Here is a 6,782-nt window from a genome sequence, read left to right on the forward strand (position 1 = left end):
CAGAGGAGCAAGCACTCCTCCATGACCTCTGCATCAGCTCCTGCTTCAGCTTCCTGCCCTGGACTTCCCTTTATGAAGGACTGTGAACAGGACATATAAGCTGAAAGGAACCCTCCCCATCTGCAGTGGCTTTGGGTCGTGTGTTTTATCACAGTAGTGGAAACCCTAGGACAGACTGTGACTGGCTTGTTAAAGGTGGAATAACCTGGAAAAGCACTTAGTGTGCAGCCAGAATCATTTTAAGAGTAAACTTTAAAATTAGTACATTTAAAAATAACTGTTGAAAAATGATCAGTGACTCACGCTGAAATATGACTAAGTCTTGGAGAATACTTTTTAACACCATTGGGGTTGGGAGAAGCAAACAGACGTGACATTATCAGTCATAGTTGTGGGGTTTAATTTTTGAAGACCTGGAGAGAGAGAGACCAAACTACCTTGAAAGCAGATGAGGCCACATAAGGAGTCCTGTACTGACTTTAGAATGAACAGGAAATGGACACCTGTGTCTCAGCTATTTAAAGAGAGAGAAAGAATGGCCATGCTCCCATGAAGAGGAAAGTCGGCCCCTGTGTGTGTGTGAGGAGTGGTTCTCACTGATGGATTGCAGGGGAGATTCAGAAAGAGCTCCGAGGACATAGGGTTTGCAGAATTAGGGAAATGGATAATCACGTTCCCTTTGTCTTTAGATGTGTCTGCCATAGGACCCACAGAGAAGGAGGATTGGCATAGGAAGGAGGAAATCTTGGTTTTTTCCTCTTAGACTGTGTGTTAGAGCTCACTGGCTGCAGTAGGGAGGACAGGTTTGTATCTCTTTGATCAGGTTTGAATGTTTCCTCTGAGCCTCTCCATCTGGCAGCTCTAGGTTCCCTATAGCTACCACTCCTTCTTTACAAATGTGCATTTGTGAATATTCTGGGGCATCATAAGCTGTGGCTGAAGGAAGAAAGAGAAGGGAAGAGTCCACACAGGAAGTGTCCAAGGCTCCCACGTGTCTGCCTGCCGGAGCTCCCACCACCAGCACACAGATTCATCCTCCTCATCCCTACTCAAGGCTTCATGGGAGGTGCCAGCTCAGGTCCAGGACTTCATTCTAAAGAGTGCCAGCTCCACTTGCTTACTCCTCTTTCTCCTCAGCTCCACAGGCCTGCTTGACTCCCATTGCTTACTTTATTTTATTTTGTCCTTTGGTCCATATTTTCAATAGAGAACCAACTTTGACTTCTTGTGGGCCCCCACAGTCAGCTTTGACTTCATGGATCTAAAATCTGTGCTGCCACACAGGGTCACATGGTTTCCCATTCTGTCACTGTTTAGACTTTCTTAATGGGTTGTGAACACAGGGCTTCACTTTCATTTTGCACTAGTTTTGTGTCACACTAAGGGGGTGGGTGAATTAACTGCAGCTGGCTGCCCTCATGGGCAAGCGGACAGTGGGACTGAAGGAGTTGCTTTTAAAATAAGCAATGAGAAGGGCATGGTGGCAGATGCCTTTAATCTCAGCACTTGGGAGGCAGAGGCAGGAGGATCTCTGAGTTTGAGGCTTGTCTGATCTACAGAGCAAGTTCCAGGACAGCCAGGGCTACACAGAGAAACCCTGTCTTGAAAAAAAAAAACAACAAAAAAACAAGAAAAAAACCAAATAAATAAAAAATAAACCTCAGTATCATATTATTGGAAAAGTAACAAAACTCTACCTCTACCAAATTCAAACTAAGTAGATTTCATCTGAAAATCTGCCTATATGCAAGCATGTGATCTCTTCTGTACTAGAACGCACAAAGGTGGGATAGATAATCCCTAAACATTTGAGATAAATTTCTAAATATTGAATATCCTATTTTAAAAATCAAGAGACATAAAATGACTTGGAATCTTCCTGCCACTCAACCTAAAATTAAGAAGTATTTAAAAATAGACGCCTATACTCATTTTCAGTGAAAAGGCTGAAGCATCTACAAAGGGAGGCCATAATGTAAAGCAGGGTTGGTGGGCCTTACAGAGATTCAACACCAAATCCCTGGGCTGTGAGTTCCATGTGGTGTGGGAAGAGTAGAGTCAATAGCAGAATTCCTCGACCTATCTTTACTAGTCTCCACACTTGGGCAAACTCCACAGACCCACTGGGAGCTTTTGTTGAGTCTATGCTTGAACCAATTACAGAACGTTTACATGTATTTAAACTCCACTGTTAACAAATACAACATTATTATGATTCTGGTACAATCATCAACAAATGCAGAGACTGGTCCATAGAAACTGTGCCTTAAGGGAAAAGACTGGGCTCAAGGCCCAGTCCTGACAACTCAGTCAGTTTCCTGTAAATGGTGCTTTTCCTGTCCTGACCTCCAGTCCCAAATAACTGAATATGAATTATAAATGCTCAGCCGATAGCTCAGGCTTGTTACTAGCTAACTGTTACATTTTAAGTTAACCCATATTCCTTATTTATGTTCTGCCCTGTGGTGAATTCTTTATTAATATGGCTCATTTATCTCCTGCTCCCTCTTTGTCTGGCTGGTGACTCCTGACTCCACCCTTCTCCTTCCCATCATTGTTAGTTTGGCCAACCCGCCTATACTTCCTGCTTGGCTACTGGCCAATCAGCATTTTATTAAACCAATTCAAATGACAAATCTTTACAGTGTACAAGAGGATTATTCCACAGAAGTTCCCCATCTTCTTGTAGGGGAAGGTCACCTGACCTGAGAGCCAGTTTGTCATAAGGAGATAGAACTAGTTGATGAAATGAGACTGGACAGTACCAAGTGTTAGAGGTAGTGTAGCTGTAAACTGTTGCCATGTTTAAGTCTAAGATTGAGGCAAGTCAGCCTTCAAATGACTCTGCTCAGGAGTGTGTTGTCATCCAGTGACATAGCAATTATTTATCAAGCTAAATTTTGGTGTCAGGTGTAATTTGCCCTTAAAATTGAAATTAAATGGTAATCCTCTTTGTGAAATGTTTTGTTCCCACTGGTGACCACTCCCTTTTCTGCCACTGCACTGTTGTGACTTTATTCTATCACAGGGGCTTTCCTCTTTCCAGACTATGAACTTTCAGAAGATCAAGTCTTCCCCATCTTTAAATTATTGTGGATGTCGTGTGCACAGTGTGTTAGTCAAGTGAGTGATTGGCAGGAGGAAAGGAAGCATGTGTACATGGAAATAAACCATTTCCGACTTATAGTCTAAAATGAAAATGGGGACCCTATGTGTCTGGAGGCTCCCCTCCCCAAGTAGTCAATGCTCAGTACAGTAGGAGACCCCAAAGAAATCTGCAAAGGCAATAAAAGCAAGGCCAGCTCTAGGCAAGTGTTGGTAGTCATGGACTTCCTTGTGTTTTTCATTTTCTCTAGTCCAACCACCAAAGTGGCTCTTCTCCCAGCCAGGGGCTCCCTTGAATGAACTCCCCAGGCCTGATCCAATGCTGGCCACTTTAGATCAATGCTTTTTATCAAAACTACTTCCTGTGTCCCCTTCCTGCAGGGCTGGTCTGTGCTCCGCACCCATTCCCTAATTTAATGACTGTAGATTCCTATACCAGATACAGACACCAAAGTGCACTGACAGGTAATATGGTCCAGTCATGTGAATGAAGTCAATCTGAAACACATAACCCAAAAGACAGACCCAATAGAACTGTATCAGGCACTGTGCCTGGGTGTCGTTTTACCCACGCTACCTCCTCCCGTGCTACCTCCTCCATGGCCCATATGGAGCCAACATTCGGAAATGACAGGCTGTCTGTAGGACTCCTGACCCTGTATGTCCACATTTATACAAGACTGTGGTGGAGCAAGATATAGATGTTGTGGTTGCATTACAGTATGACCCTTAGAATACAGAATTCATTGCTGATGAATTAAAATGGCTGGGTTCTGTGGCGTCAGCCCGCAGAATGGACTTAAGTCTCAGAGGAAAAGGAACCGAGATACTGTCCTTGTGCTGCGGCTGTGCTCATCTCACAGAGTAGGATGTGGTGCTGATGGAAGCCACTGGTTGGTGATTTCTCCCTCTGTCACCCAGAATGGAGGAGCCCAGGATTAAAAGGACTGTGCTGGGGATGTCTTTCTGTGCGCTGTGAATATGTGTTGATAATGCTAACCCCTCTCACAGAAGAGCCAGGTTTCTCTGTTGAATTTGAAGGCCAGATCTCTTTGTTTGAAAATGTTCTTGAGCAGTCTTTGGATAGTGTTTCCTGTATGCAGAAGGTCTTAAGCCCTGGACTTTCAAGTAACCTCATTTGATCCCTACTGTAGGCAATATATTCATAGAATGGAGGTGTTACCCCTTTGAAGAGCCAGTTTGAGCTGTTGCTGGGTTTGGAAAGCTTCTGATATCTGGGCTTTCTGATCACTGATAACGTTTTAATTTAGAGTTGGGACCGCTCCATCTGGTAATAAATATGGCTGAAGCAGACAGGGCATGCTATTGTTCTAAAACCAATGGGGTTCAAGTTCAGGTCTGCCCAAGCAGGCACACAACTGAAACCCTGGCTTCTGTTTCACTGTACTTTAGATAGCAGTTTTCACTTTTGCAGTTTCTACCAGTTAACTGCTCCTTGAGATTTTTGTACCATTTTCCTTTAAATATATTTACTACTCTACACAAATGTTTTTTAAGGCCATAGATGGAAAACTACTCGTCCTTGTTCTTATCCAAAGATATCAATGCAATGAAAATAAAGATCATTATTTCATTAGATAATACTGCCCACTAAGGCTGAGCCCATGGCCTGTCTCCAATTATTATTAACCTGGGATTAGGGCATACTAATGCCATCAAGGACCATGAGAGATGCAGAGAACCCTCTCCTTAATTACTCCAATGCCAGCCTTAGAATAACACTGCCTTCAAAAACCTCCTTCCCTTAGTAGTCTCTGTGTTTGAGTGGCTGGATTCATATGAGCAGGATAAAAATCATCCTAGAGGTAAGTAGCTCTCTCTGCATACACCCAAGAAGTAGCTGGAATACACAAATGTATACATGAAAAAAATCCACAATGAATAGAAGCAAGAATGTCCTGAGTATGCAAGCACTTAAAACTAGTGTGTGTGTCACTGCAGAGAGATACCTTGACCCAGTTCTAGCTGCAAGGATGCTTGACAAAGCAAGTACATGGTCAGCAGTCAAGCATATGTTAAGTCAAAGAGTGCAAAGGACATTCGCAAGGCCCCTCACTGGTACTGGCCTAAGGATCCTGGGTGGGAATGCACTGGCACAGCCTGGAAAGGTTAAGGGAAACAAGATTTGGAGAGAATCTGGAAGGATGTAGTAGGTAGAGAATTGGTGTGTGTGTGTGTGTGTGTGTGTGTGTGTGTGTGTGTGTGTGTGTGTGTGTGTGTGTTCAAGAGCATTGGGGGCACAGGATCTGGGAAACCAGGAGGTTTGGTCTCACCAAGGTGGTAACCTTTCAATGGCTTCAAAACTGTATTTTTGCCCTCTGATTGAAGTAAGTTCTTTCCTTTCCTGAGATCTCAAGACCCCACTCTACTCTCCTTATTCACAAACATCACAAACGTTCATTCACAGCCTAAAAAAGAGGAGCTGTATGGAGGCATGGTGACACACACCTCAAATCTCAACACAGGTAGAAGCAGACCGATCTCTTGAGTTCAAGGTCAGCCCAGTCTACATACTGAGCTCCAGGCCAACTGTGGTGGCTTAAAAGAAAATGGCCCCCCCGCCGGGCGGTGGTGGCGCACGCCTTTAATCCCAGCACTCGGGAGGCAGAGCCAGGCGGATCTCTGTGAGTTCGAGGCCAGCCTGGGCTACCAAGTGAGTTCTAGGAAAGGCGCAAAGCTACACAGAGAAACCCTCTCTCGAAAAACCAAAAAAAAAAAAAAAAAAGAAAGAAAGAAAATGGCCCCCAAAGGGAGTGGCACTATTAGGAGATGTGGCTTTGTTGGAGGAAATGTGGCTTTGTTGGAGGAAGTGTGTCACTGTGGAGGCAGGCTTTGAGGTCTCAAGCCATACCCAGTGTCTCAGTTCACTTCCTGTTGCCTGCCAATCAAGATGTAGGACTCTCAGCTCCAGCACCATATCCCACCATGATGATAAAGGATTAAACCTCTGAAACTGAAAGTTACCAAAATTAAGTGTTTTTCCTTTGTAAGAGTTGCCATGGCCATGGTGTCTCTTCACAGCAATAGAAACCCTAAGACACCAAGGCTACATAGTGGTGAGACCCTGTCTCAACCCTGCCTCTCAAAAATGAGCTGTGATCAATAAAATAAACCATCTTCAGAGAAGTGACACCTTCTGTTCCATAAATGTGTGAGTTTTTGAGAAGCCCACTTTCATATTGAGGATACCATCTATGAATTTTGCTAGTTCCGCAGTAATTGAAGAGAATTCCTAAAATCTGTGAAGTTACAGTTGCAGCCATTCAAAAAAAAAGTTGCCTTTTGTTACTCTTTGTTAAAAGGACCGGGCAGTGGTGGCACACGCCTTTAATCCCAGCACTTGGGAGGCAGAGCCAGGCGGATCTCTGTGAGTTCGAGGCCAGCCTGGGCTACCAAGTGAGTTCCAGGAAAGGCGCAAAGCTACACAGAAAAACCCTGTCTCGAAAAACCAAAAAAAAAAAAAAAAGGAGTAACTGGTCCTCTGGTATTGATTTGCTCTCACATAATTGGGCTGCTGTAGAGAGAAGAGTCTATACATGAATGAGGGGAAAGGTCTTACTCTGACTTCTGAGTACAGGAGGATTTTTAGTGTGGAACAGTGGGTGGGAACTAACCGTTACTAGTATTTATTTATGAATGCGCTCTACAGTACTCTT

At 44.0% G+C, this 6,782-nt stretch overlaps 1 protein-coding gene across 3 annotated transcripts in view; it reads left to right on the forward strand.

Annotated features, from left to right (window-relative positions):
* The window catches only part of Nme7 (NME/NM23 family member 7), a 145,739-nt gene that overhangs the window by 137,642 nt on the left and 1,315 nt on the right, over window positions 1–6,782 (forward strand). The gene's annotated exons all lie outside the window — the stretch shown is intronic.

This window comes from Peromyscus californicus, unplaced genomic scaffold, assembly GCF_007827085.1.
Source record: "Peromyscus californicus insignis strain IS unplaced genomic scaffold, ASM782708v3 Scaffold_14__1_contigs__length_90479793_seg_2, whole genome shotgun sequence".
Classification (NCBI taxonomy): Eukaryota; Metazoa; Chordata; class Mammalia; order Rodentia; family Cricetidae; genus Peromyscus; species Peromyscus californicus.